A 20,485-nucleotide genomic window follows, 5' to 3' on the forward strand; every position below is an offset into this window, starting at 1 on the left:
GGATCTAGCTAAATATGGTCCTGGTAATATATGTCAACTGAGAACCAAATGGGTTAAAGAATCATGATTAAATTAAATGTTGATAGGAGTGTGGAAGATCGGGGCTAATATTACATTGCTAGAGCAGTTGTCATTTTTTTTTTTACAAAACAAGGTGAAAATATATATTAAAAGCTATAAAGCTGTTTATGCTAATTGACCCAGGGAATCTCATACTAGGGTTAGACCATAATGATGTTATTGAGATGTTAAAAAGCTGTGTATGTATGAAAATATTTATGGAAGCTTTATATGTTATGTCAAAATAACTGAAAATAACACAAATGTAATCAATGAAAGAAATGGCTGAATAGACTGTGATGTTTGAATATAATGGATTATATTATTAGAAATGATAACTATTGGAAATAGAAAGAAAATAAGTAAAACATATGAAGAAAGGAAATGAGAATAAGAAAAATACATAGCATGATTACATTAAAAAATAAAACAAAACCAGCCACAAAATCAGGAGGGAAAAAGTACTAAAGTAAAACAAATTCAAAAGGACCTCAAAAGCAGATATTTATATTAGGATACATGTATAATTAACATATTTTAAATAAATTGTAAGCAATGTGTAGTTTGGGGTTTTGCATGTAATTTTTTCTACTTGTTTGTTTAGCTAAATGTTTTGTGTGTGTGTGTGTGTGTGTGGTGGTAGTGGTTACTATGTATATAATAAAAGAAAAAAGTAAAAAAAAAAAGTAAAAAAAATGCATGCTACATTCTGCAGCCTAAATCTACCAACTTTTTGTCAGGATGCAGACAATATGTTTCACCATCAATTCTCTATATTGGTCATTGGTCATTGGATGGTCATTGTATTGATCATAATTCTTATAGTTTTCAAATTTATTTGTCTTTACAATGTTGTATAAATTGTTCTCTTGGTTCTGTTCTTTTCATTTTTCACCAGTTTTTATGTCTTCAATATTGTTCCTTTTAAAAATATTGATGCTTTATCATTCCCCTTCTCCATCACCTCATTGTCTAGTCAGTCTTGTCTATTCTTTGTTGCCTCAATCTTCTCCCATACCTTAAATGTGGAGATCTCCTAAGATTCCCTCCTTGGCTTTCTCATTTTATTGGTTATCAGCTATTATTATTTATAATGCTCAGTGTTCCTTAGACCATTATAATAAAATCCTAACTAGTATTTCTTTCCCTAATATAGTCTATCTTCAAATCAATCAAGCTGACCAGTTACTAATGCATAACTGGTTGACAACAGCATTCCTCTACTTAAAGTCTTGAATCACTAAATTAAACATATCCTCCTCATCTTGGTATTCAAATATCTGTACATTCTAGCTCCAATTTACCTTTTCATCCTTCCATCATTCATTGTATTCCATTTTCCTATTTTTTCCCATTTCTTTTTTCCTATTTAATTTAAATTAATCTTAAATGGATAGACATTTATTTCCTTTTCCTATACCCTCTATCCTACGCTAGCTATCTATACCCTACCATAGGAAAAAAAAGAAAGCAAAATGCTTATAATATGAATAGTCATCTAAAAAATCTGAGATTAGCTGTGTCCAAAAATATATATCTTAGTCTTCACCTGAATCCATCAACTCTCTTTCTGAAGGTGAGTATCATGTTCTAACATAGGTCCTCTAGAATCAAATTTGGTCATTATTGATCAAATGAATTACCTGTTCTCAATAGTCTTCCTATTCCAATGCCTTTATCTACCCTGTCTTTAGTAATTTGATTACATTTTTTCATTTCTCATCTCAGTTGAAGTCTATCTCTTCTTTCAAGTGACACTTTATAGCTACTTCCTCTAGGTAGCCCTTCCATGAATATCTTTCAACTCCTCTTATAAATTCCCATCCTGATAAAAGTTATCTCTCCCTCCTCGGATTTCTCAGAACATTTTACCTGGATTTCCCCTTTACACTTAGAACAATATTCCTTGTATAATAACTATTTGTTTAATATCATTGTTATATTGATATGTCCCCAGATTTAGCACAGTTTAACTGATTTGAATTATATTTTTTCATGGAATTGACTGATTATTTTGTCATCTTTTAGACAGAGAAATAATAAATCAGTCAAACTTATGCATTAGCAACCTTGTGACAAAGCAAAAAGTTAGTATAACTTTGCTTACGGTAGGTACTTAATCAATATTTAGGATTATTTGTACTAGCTAGATATGAAATCAGAAGCATTGGGTAGATATGCTTCCATGACCCATAATTTCATTGGTATAAATACTCCTTCTTTGACACAGATCATAATCTCTATGCCTTATTGAAAGTTCTTTGAGAGTTGCTGTGGTTGAAAAATTCATCACTCTATAGCCAATTTGATAATGATCCTCTCTGAACTTAGATAGTTTTATCCTTGGATAATATTCCCACAGTCTGCTACTGGTGATGGGCATTGCAGAAAACAGACAACAAATGAATATTAGATTGAACTAAAAACAGAAAGGAAGAGAAACACATTTTGAAAGTAGAACAAAGGAATTTTATCATATCATTTAAAATAAAATTAAACTAAAGGGAACTAAAGGGGGAAAGATATAATCTAAATAAGAGATTTTATTTCCTCTTATTTTTGGTGGCTATTTGATTAAAATATGTTATCCCAAGGAATATAGCAAAAGTTATATTAATTTATATATTAAAGGGACCATGGGAAAAACAGAAGGAATGACAATTTCAGAAGCAATCTTTTATGGTAAGGGAATGGCCTATATGACCCAATTGGTCTTTTCTCCCTCTGAGTTCTGCCATTTGAGGAAGAGCTGCGTAGGAAGCAAAATCCATCTTCTCACCATATTTTGCACATTGTCAGAATTTATTAACACAGTATTTTCAGAAGAATGACAGGGTTATTAGACATTTCATGGCAGAAACTCAAAAACAAGTCTGCACCCTGTTTGGTCAAACTTGTAAAATTTTCAAGAACCACAGAAGCAAAAGCAGTCTCTCCATGTATGTGTTAAATTAAGATGTGGCAAGATGATAAAACTTGAGAATAGAGCAGAAAAATACATAGAGTCAAATATATAATGTCATATTATGCATTAACATGCATGGAGTAGATGCTATTATAACGCATGATAAGCAGAAGCTCATAAAATATACAATATTCTTAATTTAGAGGGCAAAACTATAGGCACCCCATATGGAGAGGGGTATGTCCAAACACCAGAATAAAAGTGAAAAATTCAACCAAGCAAGTGATCTTGTTTATTCCAAGACAACAGACTAGTTAGATCTATTTTTTACAATGGAATTGCTTGAATTTATTTATTAGTTATTTTTTCTACCTTTAGACTAGGGGTTATTAACCTGCTACCCATAGATATTCAGGGGAATGCTGGATAAGTTTCATGGTTCTCTGAATTTGTTTTTGAAATATTTTGAGTATTGAATCATTCACTTATATTTTCTTGATTAACAAAAAAATTCTTTTCTTTTCCAACAATCCTACCTTCGTGGAAATAAAAAAGAAAAAAGAAAAATCAATCCCTTATAGAAAATATACACAGTTGAGCAAAGCAAATTCAGACATTGTCTATGCTATGTATGTTTGCATATAATCTATATGTCTCTATGTATATATGTATATGTACATATATATATGTGTGTGTATCCTTATATGAAGTTACATGTCTCTTTATTTACCCTAAATTCATCAATTCTATCTTAGGAAATGGGAAGCATGCTTCATCATAGGTCAGAGGGGAAAATATTCATTTTGTTGCTCAAAGTTCTCAAGTATTTCAAAGTTCCTTGTCTTTGTAATGCTGTTGTTTGGTGTGCATACTCCTCTGTTTAGTTATGTTATTTTCTGCTAAAACAAGTCTTCCTTAATTTTTCTAAAACCATATTTTTTTTATCATTTCTTATATTACAATAGCATCCAATTACATCCCCAAATCACAAGTTGTTCAACCATTCACCAACTGATAGGGACATTCAGTGTTCTTTGTCATCACAAAAGTGCTGTCATAAATATTTTATATATGGGTCATGTAATTGCATTTTTTAAAAACCCTCTTTTCCTTTGTAATCCTATTTTTTAAATTATTCAATTAAAAATAATATTCTGAGAAGGGGTTGACATGTTTCTCCAGACTACCAAAGGTTGCCCTGACATAAATATCTAGTTACCTACCTTACTGTCTTCTACTGCTGCTCAAGGATGGTAGGGAGGGAACAAGAACAGGTTACACAGCAACAAGGGATTAAGGCTGTGCAGAATGATTGCCTGCCATCCTGCTGGTCTGGGGAGGAGAATATGCAATTTTGACTCTCACACAGGCTGCATTGGGTTCAGCTAGGAAAAAAGAGAAGAGTAGAAGTCATCAGTGGCTATATGCTCTGAACAACTGGACTCTGGCTCTAATAGTTTCTTTAAGCATCCTCAGTGAATTATTTTGGACATTCTTTGGTGTGTTCACACCTATTTGGGAGACCATAAAATTCCATGGCCCTAGAGTTAGGTATGTTTTTTTAAGTTGTTTGGAGGATAATACTCTCTACAAATCTGATCATATCATACCACTATTCAAAATATTCAATTCCATCTTTATTGGGTCTGTGAATTTCAATTTTGTGGGTACTTTGTTCCATCAATACAGAGTGCAACCATCCATATCTTCTCTTCCTGGATGATCACCATTCATTTACAATAACTCCTCCATAGTGAGTCCACCAAGGATACAGTGGAACTCCACAAGAATTAAAACATTAAAACAGGCTAATTCCTATGCTAGAGACTTTCTTGTTATGAAGAAAGAATAGGTTGGCAAATATCTCAAGAGGGATTCCTACACTGAGAAGGAAATTTGATTAAATATTCTTTAAGGTACCTTATTATTTAAGATTCAATAAAACTATTTTGAAGCAATCTTCAGAAAGGAAAAGTTTAGGTTGAATATTTTTAAAGAATCTTGAAACAATTTTCAAGTAGAATACCACTTACAGGTAGACATTGTTAAATATGTCACAGGTAAAGGATGACACTGTAAATAAAAATGCCAAGAAAAAGAAAAAGGAATACACAAGAAAAGCACTTTAGGTTTATGTCTATTACAAAAGTTCTTAAATTTCTAGATCCTATGGAATATTCAATATCCAAATTACAAAAAAAAAAAAAGAAAATCTACCTCATTCAAATTTAAATTTTCACAGAGACATAAAATTTTCCATTAAAGTCCTAGTGGGATAGTTTTTGACGTGTAGAAGATCATAGATTCTCAAAGATAATGCCAGTGAAGCAGAAGCTGTCTTATCTAACCAAGCTGGAAAGGCTTTGAGTATGAATCTAGCAAGGGACCTAATGCCAGAGAACTAAGTATTAGCCAGTACAATTTGGAGAGGCTTATTTTTAGAAGGTTGGCCAACAGGTGATTAATTGTTTAGGTCCCATTAATTAATAAACATCATTCACTGAAGATTTAGTATTATTGTGTTCTGAGTGGCTTGAAGGAGCATCCATGAAATTGTAGGTCCCAAGAATATTGAAACTTACTTTACCCCCTTTAGTGTATAAGGAGATCTCAAAAATACATTTAGTTCTGTATCAGAAGAGGAAAGTAAATTCATAAAATTAACAATGATTATAAGAGGAGATATTTGAAGTATAGATGGAAATACAATACCTCATATTCATATCATCATAGCTTAAAATTGAGGTTAGTTGCTGTAAGTGGTCACATCTCCTCTCATATTCATCAACTAAATGTTGACTGTCTTGGGAATACCTGAACTGATCCATAATGCAGTAACAGAACTAGGGAAATAATGAAAGGAATAAAATAAAACTGAATGCCATATAATTTTAGTGGACAAGTTTGGTCCACAACATGATTTTAGAAAATGTACCTCCTTTTCATTCATGAGCATAGGATATTACCTTACTGTCAGGAGTGGTCAGTGTGTTAGTTGGTTTTCATGAACTATTTTTGTGAGGTATTTTTATGTGTGTTATAAGGAAAGGATCAGTACCTGGTGATTTATTTTTAAAAATTTGTTAAGACAAAAGGTATTAAAGTTTTTAAAGCTATATTTCAAATTATATAGTCACTTAAGTTAGTATTTATTAAGTATAAATAGTTTGCATTTAGTTAGAAAATATTTGGATAGTTATACATAGGTAAGGATGAAAAATGACAATTTATATTCATTCATTCATTACTCATTAAATGTATATTAAATGTCTGCTCAATATAATGCTCTTTGCCATAATTAGGAAGTCTAGAATTCATAAGGGTCATAACATATTTTGAAGTTTTATATTTTATTATACTGTGCTGAAATAGTCTACATGTATACAATCTATGTTATAATTAATATTATAGTTCATTCTATATAGAGGTTGGTATATATATATCAAGGTCAATTGGGTAATCTTTGCCTGTCACGTTGAGTATATTAGTCTTCAGATGTGTATAAGCATTGGTGTTGGCATCTTTTTATCTCATCAAATGAGATATAAAATACTTAGATGAAGAAATCAAAGTCATATGTAGGTACATGAAAAAGGGCTTTGCAAACCAAAATGACCCTGTGATATCACTACACTCACTGGCTAAAATGATAAAAGATTGAAATGATAATAAATGTTGGAAAGCATGTGGGAAAATGGGGACACTACTATACTTTTGATGAAACTGTGAACTTATCCAACCATTTTGAAGAGCAATTCAGAATTACATTCATTGAGTTATAAAACTGTATATATACAGGCCCAGAAATAATACTGCTGGTTCTATTTCCTGGGGAGATAAGGAAAACAGGGGGGAAAAACAAACCTTTATTTTCCAAAATATTTATAGCAGCTCTGTGTGTGGCGGTAAAAAAATGGAAATTGAGAGAATGCCCATTAAGAGGGAAATGACTAAACAAATTTCAGTATATGATTGTGAGGGAATAGTACTGCACCATAGAAAGAGATAAGCAGGTCAGTTTTTGAAAATCTTAGAAAGGGCTGCATGAGATAATGAACAGTGTAATGAGTAGAATCAGGAGAATATTATACACTACTAAATTAATGCTGGAAGAATAAACTGAATGTTACCTCCAGAAAGTGGACTGAAAGTGAAATAGGAAAGACAATTTATAAGAACATGTTGGCTCCCCAATCAATACTATTTTTGATGTGGGGAGGGTCTGGGATGCTTGTAGATAGGAATTATCACATTCATATGAACAAATATAAGCTAAATATATATTTGCTATTTCATTTATGTACAATCTTCTTTGTATGAGGAAATGCTTGTTTAACTTGGTTTTGTACAATTTGAAATAAAAAAAAGGAAAAAAATACTTTATCATGTGCCTGGCCCATAGGTTCTTTAAAAATTCTATATTATAATTATTATCTAGTTAAGTGGACAATTGAGATTTTCTGGCTGATCCTCAGGGAAATGAACTCCTTATTTTCTTTCATTGCCCTTGAATCATCTATGAGAGAGAATGGGAAAAATGTTCTTGACCCTTTTGACTTTTATCAGTTCAGATTAAAGTCTAATAAGAAGCAGAGAGAACATTATACTGGAGTAAAGGCAACATCTGCCTATGAATCATTACTTTCTTGCTATCCCAAAATTATTGGTTATAACCAAGATACCAAAGGACTAAGATAAATAAATGTAACAACTTAAAAAAAAAAGAAAGAAAAATAGGAGAAAGTTGAACTGTAGAAATGATGTTGTTATGGTGAACCTTTTAGAGACAGAGTGCTGGGTCCCTGCCCACCCTCCTCCCCCAGACCCCTTTTATCTTAGACAGGGGAGGGAGGAAGAACTCCTATTGTGCTTTTGGGCAGAGAGGCTAGTGATGAGAAGCATGAAGAAAGGGGGAGAAGAGGGGCTCCAGCACTCCACTCCCCTCCACCTCTGCTTCTCTCCAACTATGTGCCATGCTATAGCACTGTTCCCCTCAAAAGTAGCTTCTTTAGTACCCCATTATGGGAATCACCTTCACTACATTTTTAACAGGCTGCTATCTTCACTGCACCCTCACGCAGCATGTGAGCCACCTCCCCACTCCAGCCTTACCCTAGATAGCAGAGGAGGAAGTATTCCCAGTGCGTTGCTAGGCAGAGGGGTGGGTAACCTATAAATATGTCCTCAGGGATATGGAAAGGGGGAGGGGAACAGCTCTGCCCCAAGTCCCTTTGGCTTTCTAGTAAAGTTCTCTGGCAAGTGACTGCCAGCATGTCCACAGAGAGGGCTTTGAATAAGCTTTTTGGCACATGTGCCATAAGTCTGCCATCATGGCTATAGACTATTCTAGAGGCGAATCCCAAGAGGGAGAAAATGTAGAATTTATCATTTAAAAGATTCATGAGCATATAGAAGAGAAATTATACTGACTAGTAAGAAAGAAGTCAGCATCATTTTGTTAAGAAAAAAAAAAACATGACAATATAATCTTATTTCCCATTTTGATGTTTTTATTAGATAAATGCATAGGGTAGATAAATGCAGTAGGCACTATGTATTTTAGCTTCAACAGCAAGGAATTTGATAGTCAGTCATGTTTTACTTTTGTATATCTATCTCATAAATCAAGAACAGTACCATGCACATAGTGGGAACTTAAAGTGTTTATTGATAAATGGTTTGGTTGGTTGGTTGGCTGGTGGGAAAAGATGTAGAATTATAGGATAAATGATAGAAAAGTGAGTTGAATCATAGCTTCTGAATGGTTGTACAACAAAAGTAGATTAATGTTTAATTTAATCCCACCACAAGGTTTTATTTGAATATTACAAGCATTCAGTTTGGACTTTTGGGTTCTCATGGAATTTTTTTTGGTGTTTTTCAGTTATTTCAGTTGTCTGACTTTCCATGACCCTATTTGGAGTTCTCTCACAAAGATACTGAAATGATTTGCCATTTACTTCCCCAGCTATTTTTACAGATGAGGAACTTGAGGGGAAAAGGGTTGTGTGAATTTAGGAGAGTCACATAGCTAGTAAATGTCTAAGGCTGGATTTGGACTCAAGTCTTCCTGACTCTAGGCCAAATGTTCCACATGTGATATTAGAATGGAATAATAGAAATATTTACACTTGTGGATGGTAGGATATAGTGGTTATAGCCCCATTATATTTTACAGAACTCAGATCACAACTGAACTATTATGACCAGTTATGGGTATACAATGTTAAATAATAATAATAGATGACTTGTATAAAATGTACTTATATTTGCAATTTACATACATTATAGTATTCTACTTAAAGAGTGGTTTTATTAAACTAATATGCATCTGGGAATGAGCCACCTTTTTGATGAAGGATCTCAACATGATATGATATCTGGAATAGTAGAAAGTTGTAGAGCACTTTGTAAACCTGAAAGTGATATGTGTGCATGTATTTATATATGTATGTGTTTTTATTCTGGCAATCATTATTGTTACTTAATCTATAAAAGATAACATTAAAGAAGAATATAATTCTTTAGAAATGTGAGTGATTCTTTTTCAAAAAGAAGCTTATGTCTATTCTAGAAAGATTCAGAGAAGTAGAATTAATGGGTTTAAATTAATGAGAGGACAATAAATATATTTCTGAATATTTGAATCTCCAAAAGATGAAATATATTCTCCTGTGAGCTTGTAAATATTGCTAAAATATCCAAGCTGACTCTGAATGATTGTCCATCTATGAGGGATATTGTTGAAGGGATTCCTTTAATTGCTAGCAAGTTGAACTGCATAGTATTTAAAATCCTTTCTAATTCTTGGACTCTAAGTTTAGAAAACCTTTTAGTATCACCAAGGATGAAGAGCATTACATAAATTCTACTTTATAAAATATTATTATGGAGGAAGGAAAATTCTCCGTAAATGTTGTAATGTCTATCTCTAGCAGTAAATGGTGGTAGATTTAATCCCAAAGTCTCAACAATGTAACCAGATGGTATTTTTTCTAGACAAGTCAAATTTATAATGTATTTTTACATTTTGCAATACAATATGAAGCCTAATAATATGATCTGAAATCCTGCAAATACTAGACAAATCTGCAAGTATAACATTCTTCTCTCCTAGCAAGCATCCTGTGAATTCATAAATATTTACATATTGCAAGTTATAATTATGTAGCACTGGGGAAAGAGGGAAAAATGTAACTGTATATTTATATCTTACAAGTATATAAAAGAACATTCATAAATTACAAATGTGCATTGTTTGGAGAATGATACCTACTGTGCTTTTGTATCTTTACCCCAATTCATAGGACAGTTTCCTCCATCCCCCATCACTTGGATAAGAAATTATACTTGTAGGTTTGAATGACTATTGATTGCTTATTACAGTTTCTATTAATAGCCTTAAATGATTATGTATGAGCACATCATTGTAGGTATTTGATAACGTAGAAGGAAAAGTTTGTATTGCTACAGGATAATCCTCTTTAAGAAACTGACAAGCACAATTATAGAAAATGCTGCAAAGTATGTATTTTCTCTAAAACAATTGCCTAAAATAGTACAGTTAAATGCTATCTTGTTATTACTTTTGTATTAGTTGGCTTGGTACAGCAATTTATACATCATAGATTAATCTTAACATTAATAAATGTCAGCTGAATAAAAATAGTTTTGAAATTTAGAAATCTTTTGTGCATATGTTACTTCTGAAATACTGAAAGGCTTTGAGAGATGAAAACAAAGCAGCATTTTCTCCTTTGGGGCTTTTATGGTATGTTATAACAAAAATTACAAGATTCCCCCCACACATCCCATTTTGCTAGCATTCATTTTCATAAGTCTCTGTTCCATTGCTATTTTCACATCATTCTTGCTTTTTACAATTATTTCCTTATTACTTGTTTTTATGTATTTTGTGCAGGTACATTTATATGTTACGGTGACTTCTATGTCTTAAATAGTCTAATCCCTGAGGTTGGCAGCACTTATGTAGCAATGACCTACAGTCATCTGATCAAATTTTGGGTTACTTACTGGCTATAATCAAATATATTCTTGTCTCTTATTTGAACAAATCATACAGAAATTGAATACATTTTTTTATGAACACTAGCAATATGTTCTCTTCTCTGATAATTTTGACATTAAAATTCCATCTTAATAATCCCATCCTTCAGGCTTTGCAGACTCTTAAGGTATTAAAGCAAAAATTATCCTAAGCAGTTAGATTATAATGTATTTAAAGATTAGACATTTCATGTTGAATATTAACTGCTCTACTTCCCAGGAAAAGAAAACTATGCTGAGTTTTTCCTCCATAATTTATACATATTTGGTAGGCTGACTATGAAGGTTCAAACCCCACATAAAAAAAATACTTTAAAATATACTTATGATGCTACAGTGAACTTTAAAGGCTATATATAAATGTGATAAATTATTTTCTGCACAAAATATTAGCATATTTTGATGCATTAGAAATATATAAAAATGAATATTTAATTTATTTCACAGTAAAATACTGTTAAAGTGGTAAAATACTTTTGAAAATAGAAAATCTATTAATCATTTATAAAATGTTTAAAGTCAGATTTTCTACAAATTAAAAAAAATATCAAGTATTGACCAGGTTGAACATGTTTATAAAATAAATGTTTTACCATATATAATTTTAAAAATTAGACACATAAATTAGATAATTAATAAAGTTATATAAATTAAATAAAATAAATGAATGGATGCCTACTTTGCACTAGCTTTCAGTCTGTGAACAATTTTGTTTACAGCTAGGCCTGATGAGACTTTGGGTTATAAACTAGTATATCATCCTGCATCTAAAAGGGTAAGGAGCTGGGGGTCAGAGGGAAAAGAGAGAGATAGAGACAGAGAGAGACAGTCAAGACAGACGGATAGACAGAGACAAAGACAGAAACAGAGAGTCTATGTTATTTTTTACATCCCTGAAGAAAAGGAAATTATATGACCAATCTCTCATGCTATTCCATAAGTCCATTTCTGATTCTTGCATCTTCATGTACCCCACCTTCTGTGCAAAAATCAAGTGTACTAAACTATTATTAGAGAAAATCTGGTTTTATCTACTGGAATTCTGATATAGTTCCTTACCCCGTATCTCTCCTTTTACCCAAATTCCTCTTTCCTAGGACCTAATCACAAAAAAGGGTTAAATAATGAAGAATTGAATTAACTGTAAAGATGCAGGCACATCAAGAAATCTTTTGTCATAACACTCATATGAATTTTTAAAAGTTATTTCAGAGGGAATTGAGGGTGAAAAAGGAATGAAGCTCCTGATGAGAGGGCTTCCAGCCAAAGATAGCACTTCTGGTGAAATGCTTCAGTGTTAGATTTATCCTTCTAAATCTAATGAAGCTGGGAGAGGGAAAGCTTCAACAGTGGCAAGTGTGACCAGGAGCAGGGCCAGCACTCCATGACTGATGCTATTTGGGTTATTCAAGCAAAATGCTTGTTTCTGAAACATATAAGTGGACTATAGACCCTAAGGTGTTATCTCTTCTCTTCTCCTTGAACCTCTTTCTCTATTGGCACAGGAGATATCTATTTACATTCCTTTAAAATATTATTTTGCTTTTTCAATTGGATTTACTGAGTAATTGTTCAGAATATAATTGGGATGAGACAATTAATGGGGAAACATCTGAAAAAAGGGAGAGGCAAGTTCAGGTCAAGGAAACAAAGTCACCTTAACATGGAAGTTATCTCTACTTGATAGACTCAGCTTCCTTATGTCCCAATTCCCTTCTTTTTCCATTATTTTGCAAATTATCTTCCTTTATTCTGAAGGCAAGGACTAGTTTTTTTTTTTTTTTTGGTAATTGTATCCCCACTGCTCAATAAGATGCTGGGCACATAGTTGGTGCTTAATAAGTATTTATTGACTGGTTATTAATACATATACAGAACTATCAATTACAGTTTTACAAAAGTAAAATGGTCTGCCTTGAGAGGCAAAGAGTTTCCCTGCCTTGGACATTTTCAAGCAGAGACTGGATAATCACCTGTCAGCTATATTAAGAGAAGAAAGGTTTGGAGGATAGATAGATAAAGGTTATTGCTAAGGTTCACTCTAACATTAATTCTGTTATTCTATGATTTTGCACAAAACAAACCTCAACTCTATATAGAAGAAAACCAAAATTGTGAGAAAGGACAATGAACAATTGGAAAGGTATTGAATGGTCACAGTTAGGAAATGCCAATATAATAAAAAATAATATATTCCCTAAACTTACTGATGATGATATTTCAATTAAATTGACAAGGGATTCTTTTTTGGAACCAAACAAAATAATAAAAACCTTTATTTATTCATGAATTTTATTTGTAAAAAAGACAAAGAAAAAGACAGAAAAGACTCAAATAAACCCATTACAGACTGATGTGCTGCTGATACAACTGTGAAAGAACTTATGTATTTGGATTTGAAAGTATGCCAAGAAATTTGAGAGACTAGTATAAAGATGCAATAACTCTCAGGTTGGAATATTGGTAGCCTGAATCCATGACTTGTGCAGCACACATGACTATGTTTGTTGGCCCTGTGGGAGGCAACAATTCCCAAAATGTGGAAGAGGCAACTGACCTGTGTCATTAAAAATGAGCACATGTGTGACTGGAATACTGGTGACCCCAAACTATAAGTTGATAAATTTGTGGAAATGAATTTTTTAAATTGATACTTAGCTTTGTAACTTACTGTCCTTCTTAAATATCCTTGAAAGTGTTAACTTTGAAAAACACAGAACCACTAAAGTAGTTAAAAAGAACAAGTCTTTAATCAGAACAAGGAAGACAATGCTCTTATTGGCCACTACACAGAGTCAAGCACTAGATACTACACAGAGACAAAGCTATGGGACTCTGGGAACAATGTCTCCAAGAAGAAGCACCTCAGAATGAGATTTTCCAATGAGCTGAAGAACTTGTGGTCTTATATACCTTTTAGAAAATATAGGACAGGAAGGTACAATGTTTGGCTTTACAATGGGCATAAGGGAAGAAGAGGCCCAGGGGCTGGACTACTTGGGAGAAGCCTTTGATACAATGGGAGAAACTTCTAAGACAAAAGGGTACTTAAGATTTGATTTTAACTACTGGTTCTGTCTAAGCTGAGATCATTGGGTATTTTAAGATTTATTGTTCAGTCAAAGACAAGGTCAGTCTGGTATTTCCCTTAAGGCAAGTTCCCAAGGAACAAAGGCAAACTTGGAGGTTCCATAAAACAAAGTTGACAAAAGCAGACTATCACTGTTTTGATGGCATTGTAAGTAATTATTTTGTTCTTCTGTTTACTTAAGGCAAGTATATCTATGACTACTTAGGGATTAATCATATTACATATAAAAAAGTGGGCTAAGTATAAAACTAATTGGCACTGCAGAAAATATGTGACAAATGAGAATAACAATCACCTAATGTGGAGTTAGAAGAGATCTTATAGGTCATTTAGTCTAACCCATAACTGAAAAAAATTCCTGTGACATATCTGATCAAGGAAAATCTAGCCTTTGCTTGAAGACCTCCCAAAAAAAGTAAAACCCAAGACTTAGTGATCTAGCCCATCCCAAGCATTAGGAAAATTTACCTGACATCATACATAAATCTGCAGCTTTGCAATTTATCACATTGTTTTTGTTCCTGGCCTCTGAGGCCAAATGATACTAATCCTCTTTTGACATAATATCTCTTTAAGTATTTGCAGTTATCCTATAATTTCTGAGTATTCTCTGAATCAAACATCTCCATTTTTATTTTTAAATAAGTTCTCATGTCATGAACTAAGAGTATTTCAACATACTGGTTGCCATTGACTGGTTATTCTCCAGTTTATCCATGTTATTATTTGTTACTATACCTTGAAATGGACATTATGAAGGCAGCATTCAGATGTTTTTCATTCTTGAAGCTATGTATGGCTCTCAATTCAATCAAATGTTTCTTTAGCTTACTATCTGCAAAATAACAATGCTGAATTTTATTGAAGTGCTGTCCACTAGACCTATATGGTCAAATTAAAATAGAAATGTTGGCAAGTAGAATATAAATAAGAATTGCTGTGAACTGAAAGAAGGTATTTTGCAAAGGCATACTTTAGAAAACTACACATTTATATATTTCTTTTTCAAAGGAGCATAATCCATCAGGTCATTAAAATCCTAAAGAAAATACATTTTAATCTTGTTTTGGCTATGATCAGGAGTGTTGAGGGCCATATGAAGTTGACATATCATTTGTCTATAACTTCTGCCCTAAACTATTTACATATGAAGTGATATCTAACAATTATTCTTAATTCTAAACTTTGAAAATGATTTTCTGAGCTCAAGTGTAAGACTTTTGATTTTTCTTTGTTAAATTTTGTCTTAGTAAATTCAATATTCTAGTTTGTTAAAGAAATTTTTAATTCTGCTTCTGCCAACCAATGTGCTAGCTTTCCAATCTAGCTTTGGGTCACCTGCAAATTTAATGATCATGCTATCAATGGCTTCAAACAAGCTGCTGACAACAGTTCAAGAAACAGGTTCAAGAAAAGATCCATAGTTCACACCACTAGAGAACCCTAAGAAGAATGATATCTTTTTAAAAATTAAAATTATATTGAAATATTTTGTTTTGTACATCACTGGAATTTCTCCCAGTATGCATCCTTTCACTCCAAAAGAAGAAAAGAAAAAAAGAGAAGAAAAAAATAAGGACTATATTCAAGAAGTCCAAAAAGAGAGAAGGTCATAGTATAGACCAATGCTGTTACAGAGAATGGAAGAATAATGTTAAACTTTATATTATCCAATATATATCTAATGCCCTATAGTCCCTTATCTCTAGACACCTAAGGTTATGGTGGGTAAATGATTAGTAAGTAGGATTAGGGAAGTCCAATATTTAAATTTACCATAGAGAATATGTTAAATTTTACTGACACTTGAAGATCCTTGAGTTCCTTGACAGATATTGATACTAATGTAACCAGTTAGACATGTTCCATTTGTCACTAGGAATCTCATATTTCACAAAAGGAAAAGGAGAGTCACATGAGGGAGGCAGCAACTTTAGAGAGTATGGGTTAAGGCAATTGAGTCTGTGACAAGGAAATCACTTTAAAAGACTGATATATATTAATTTAAGGTCGCCAAGGAATTCAGCTATGTAATTCCTAAATGAAAACTCAAGTCAGCAGTCAACCTTTTATGGAGTTTAATTACAAACAGGATGAAGAAAGGTATTAGAGATAGAGAGAGAGAGGGAGAGAGAAAGGGGAGAGAAGGGAATAGGGCTTAAATACTCCTTCTGTTTAGGCTGGGCCAAAAGGCCCAAGCCCTTAGATAGCTGGGGCAAAGAAAGGAGATCAGTCCCTATTACTCACGTGACCAAAATGGAGAAACAGTCTCAGGGGCCTCCACCTCCAGCTTCCTTCAGAGCAAGCTTCTCAGAGCACCTCTCCAACCACTCAGAGCCAAAACTCTCCAACCAACCACACCTCAGACCTCAGACCCCTCTCTCTTTAAGCCAGCCATCCAAGTTCCCTCCCCTCAGTTCTCACATCTACCAATCACTGTCCATGTCTTCCCTGTGCCAATGGTGGCTCTAGCTTAACCCAGGACCACCCAGAGGTCTGTGGCTTTGCACATGTCTGTTGAAGGTTATATTTTCAAATAATTAAATCTTGATCCTTTGCTACAGCCCTTCCTAAATCCTGTTACCCTGAGTAGGGTAAAGATTGGAATAATTAAATTTTGATCTATGCTACAGCCCTTCCTAAATCCTGTTAGGACTGAGTAGGGTGGAGATTGTAATTTCCAAGACCTGATTCTGTCATTCCAAGTATCTCTATTGTATCAATTCTAAAATAAATCATGACTCAAAGAAATTCCTGTTCTATGCTTAAGCATAGGTCAAAGCCCTTTCCATTGTTCAGCAAAAGGTTTTTGTCCTAAAGTAATCTTAAGAAGGGAGGAGGAGGAACCTCCCATGCCAATGGGGTTCACATTCCAATAGAGTTCCCACTATCAATAGGAAATTTTTCAAGTATGAAATTTCCCAATGGTGAAATTTCCAACATTTATAAGTCTAAGAAATTTTAAGGTTTACAGTCAGAAACAGAGTTAGGGAATAATGTAAAATTTAAAATTAAATCTCAATAATAAAAACATTATATTTTAAGAGATAGATTAATGATCATTAAAATAAAGGAATAAAAGGAATACAAAATTAAAAGTCACATGCCCATGGCTGATCAGCCATTTTAAAATACTTGCATTACTACCACCAAGCTCACTGTCATCATACCAAAGAGGCAGGGACCCTCCATGTCCCTGCCTAATTTCCCCTGTGTACAGGAAGTACATGACAACAGGAAGTCAGTGCACTCTGCTTCTGGGAAATGTAGTTCTTTTTTAGGGTAACAGATTTTCAATTATACATTCCCACTGATGATAAATTTGGGGGCCTTGACTCCCCAATTTGATCACTTAACATAATCAACTTTTGAATTACAGTAATCTGGGGATAAAAGGGAAAAAACAAACAAACAAATGATTGCTAGGCGCATTGACAAAAAGCCAGTTAGGGGGCAGTCCCCTTCGACATAAGAATATACATAAAAAAGAAATTAATTCAACCCCACACATTTCAAATCACCACATCCCAAAATTCACTCTGGATTTTCTGGTGCATTATAAAGTCTATGGGGGCATCTTCATGGTGCTTTCTCCAAACAGTTCACTTTCTGGATTTGGAGAGGTAGCATGTTTCTTAACCTAAATTACTCTCAAAAAGAATGTAAACTTCACATTTTAGAATAATAATACATTTCCCCCTGAAGAGAAGGTTGAAAAACACAGGGATCACTTAGGGATATATGGCTGAGTTATGAGGTATATGAATCAATTGACAAGAGAAATAAAAAACATCAAAAAAATCCAAATAAAAAAGATAATTTCTGGATGAAATATAGACTATCAAAGTCTTATGTGTAAAAATTTTAAGTAAAGGAAAAATAAATTCATAACAGGTCCTTGAATCAGGACCCAAATAAAGTGATTTTTGTAATTATGCACTTACCCAATCAGTAGCCAGGACTACAGAAAGTTGCCAAATTATGAAAGACAGAAAAGGGACTATATTTTTGCAGCAAATGGGAAACAGCATAACTTGATATGATTTTAGGTATTTTTCTCAGGGATACTGGAGTCAGAACAATTGGTGTTATTTATTTGATATAGAGTGTGTGTTACAAGAAAGTCCTGCATTTAACACATGTTTAACAGCCACAACCTTTAATCTCATACATGATCAAGTCCTTGCACTCTTTGCACAGAATGTCATCAATACATGTAGGTTTGGTCTGGTCTCCTTGATCTTGCACTTGATTGGCCCTATGAAAATAGCTTTGTGATTCTTTGACACTGTGCTATGGCTCTTTTTGTATTCCTTATTCTGTAATCTGTGTGCATTGACTTTTCCACTTAAATCTTCATGCACAGGTGTCTTTGTGCACAAAAATGCACAAAGACAATCGTCATCCTCGGTTCGAGAGACAACCAACAAACAATTCTGTAATCAGACAGAATCATTAAGCAAAGTCTCATTATTTTTTAAACTATCAATGGCATCATTTTTAGAGTTTAAAGCTTTTGGGGTATGCATTTACATTAGGGCAAATGTATATAAACTTATATTACTGCAAAATCAAAAAAAGTTAAAGAAAATCTTCTCAGTACTGGTGACATGTGCTTCAAATACCAAAAGGAGAGAAAAAATAAAACTGAAATAGTATATTGCTAATGCAAGCAAAAAAAAATAATAAAAGTTTTATAAATCAAAAATATATAGCTTACACTCATTGACACACTATGTCAGTTAAGAAAAGGTAGAATACAAAAGTTTCTCACACAAAAAATGAGATCCATGTCTTTTATAAATTTGGACATGATCCACTGTTTATAAAGTAACAGTTTTTTTTTTAAACAAAGAACAGTAATAGAACAGGTAATGCATATCCAAAAAAAAAAAAATCAAGATCCCCAAAGTTATAATAACCAATTTAATGACAATAGCAAACAAACCCACTATCATTAGGATTCACATAAGTCTGCTGTATGACATTAAAAAAAACACCTTAGAAGCTAATGGATACTTGTCACAAGTTTTTCAGGTGTAGCAATGTTTCAACCTTGGCTGAGATATTTTAAAAAATCTATTACTGCCATTATTACAAAATGTGATAGGGGAGTCTAAAAAAAAAAACTAAATCTCTGTGCTGTTGATGTTGGGTCTAAAAATGTCTCAAAAAATTTAGATCATTCTGGTGGAAGGGTAGAGTGAGCTAAAGAATTACAAATGAGAAATGCTCACTCTTGGGAGCTATCTAGGGGTACCATGCTCTGGTATCAACTTCTGAGCTCCTTCGGTATGAGACTGTTATGTCCCATCCATTCACATTTTTACAAATGTGGGAGATGGGGATTATAATAGTACTTCACTTCAGCTACTAAAATTAACTCTTTACCGCTTGTTACAAATAACTTACAGGCAGGCAAAATGATAAGTCAGAGTTATTGAAAAAAATTAAAAATCATGTCTAAAGACCCCTTAAAATCAATTTAAGATATTTAGCTCATTAAAATTTTCAAAAGTTGTTAGTCATGTTGAGTCCATTTATCATAATGAAGAATTAACAAAGCCAAAATTGAAAAAAAATTGTTTTTATGGACATATTCAGTAATATTTGTTCAGTATAGTTGTAGGGGAAAGTAACAGAATATAACAGTAGTTAAAACACAGTAGATTAAAATGATTCAGTGTAACAGAATATTATTGAATACATTAATATATGAACTTCAAACATCAACATTAAATCTTAAAGCAAAACAATCTGCAAACACAATAAAATACAAAGACTTTCATAAAATAATGGAGTCTGAAAAGGTTTAAAATTTTCACTTCCAGTCTCTTTAAAGATCCTTTCTCTATCCTTTCAGATTCTTTTTGTCAGTGCTCTGGGATATCCCATAGCAAAGGAGAACCTGGTTTTGAAGAATCCCAAGCTGGATGAATCTTAATGACTGGGTAGGCCCAAATGGCAAAGAGTTGTAGGATGATGGATTTCTCCCCCGAATCTCAGGCAAGATACATGAAAGGATCAGTTCACTCATAAAAAAAAATCCTAAAACTGGAAGCTGTTTGAAATAGGTTATGCACTGCTCTTTCAAAGAGTGAGCCATGCTTGTAATTTACTTCCTATTTGGAAGAGTAACTTCCTTCCCTTTCCCCCTGAAGTAAAATGCTAGGGAGCAGATTGTTTCCCCTGCCACATGAATAGGGAGGCTAATTGTTGCCTAAGGAAAATACACCCTGATTTTTACCAGCTGCCCAGAGATTGGCTCCAAGTTTGTGAGTTCCAAGGATACAGCTACAGCTACCAGCAGCCCAACAGGACCAGAAACAGCTGTTAGGGTCAGGGTCTGTGCAGAGGCTGAT

General features: G+C 33.3%; 1 long non-coding RNA gene across 3 annotated transcripts in view; it reads right to left on the minus strand.

Annotated features, from left to right (window-relative positions):
- LOC130453693 (uncharacterized) overlaps positions 1 to 20,485 on the minus strand; it is an 85,719-nt gene that overhangs the window by 49,649 nt on the left and 15,585 nt on the right. For 2 of the 3 annotated variants that reach the window (XR_008911192.1, XR_008911190.1), the window contains exon 2: positions 4,189 to 4,350. This is a non-coding gene — a long non-coding RNA (uncharacterized LOC130453693). Of the gene's footprint in view, positions 1 to 4,188; positions 4,351 to 14,861; positions 15,649 to 20,485 lie in introns of those variants that run through there. The other variant, XR_008911191.1, reaches the window with a different exon arrangement.

The sequence above is a fragment of the Monodelphis domestica genome, chromosome 4 (genome assembly GCF_027887165.1).
Source record: "Monodelphis domestica isolate mMonDom1 chromosome 4, mMonDom1.pri, whole genome shotgun sequence".
Taxonomy (NCBI): domain Eukaryota; kingdom Metazoa; phylum Chordata; class Mammalia; order Didelphimorphia; family Didelphidae; genus Monodelphis; species Monodelphis domestica.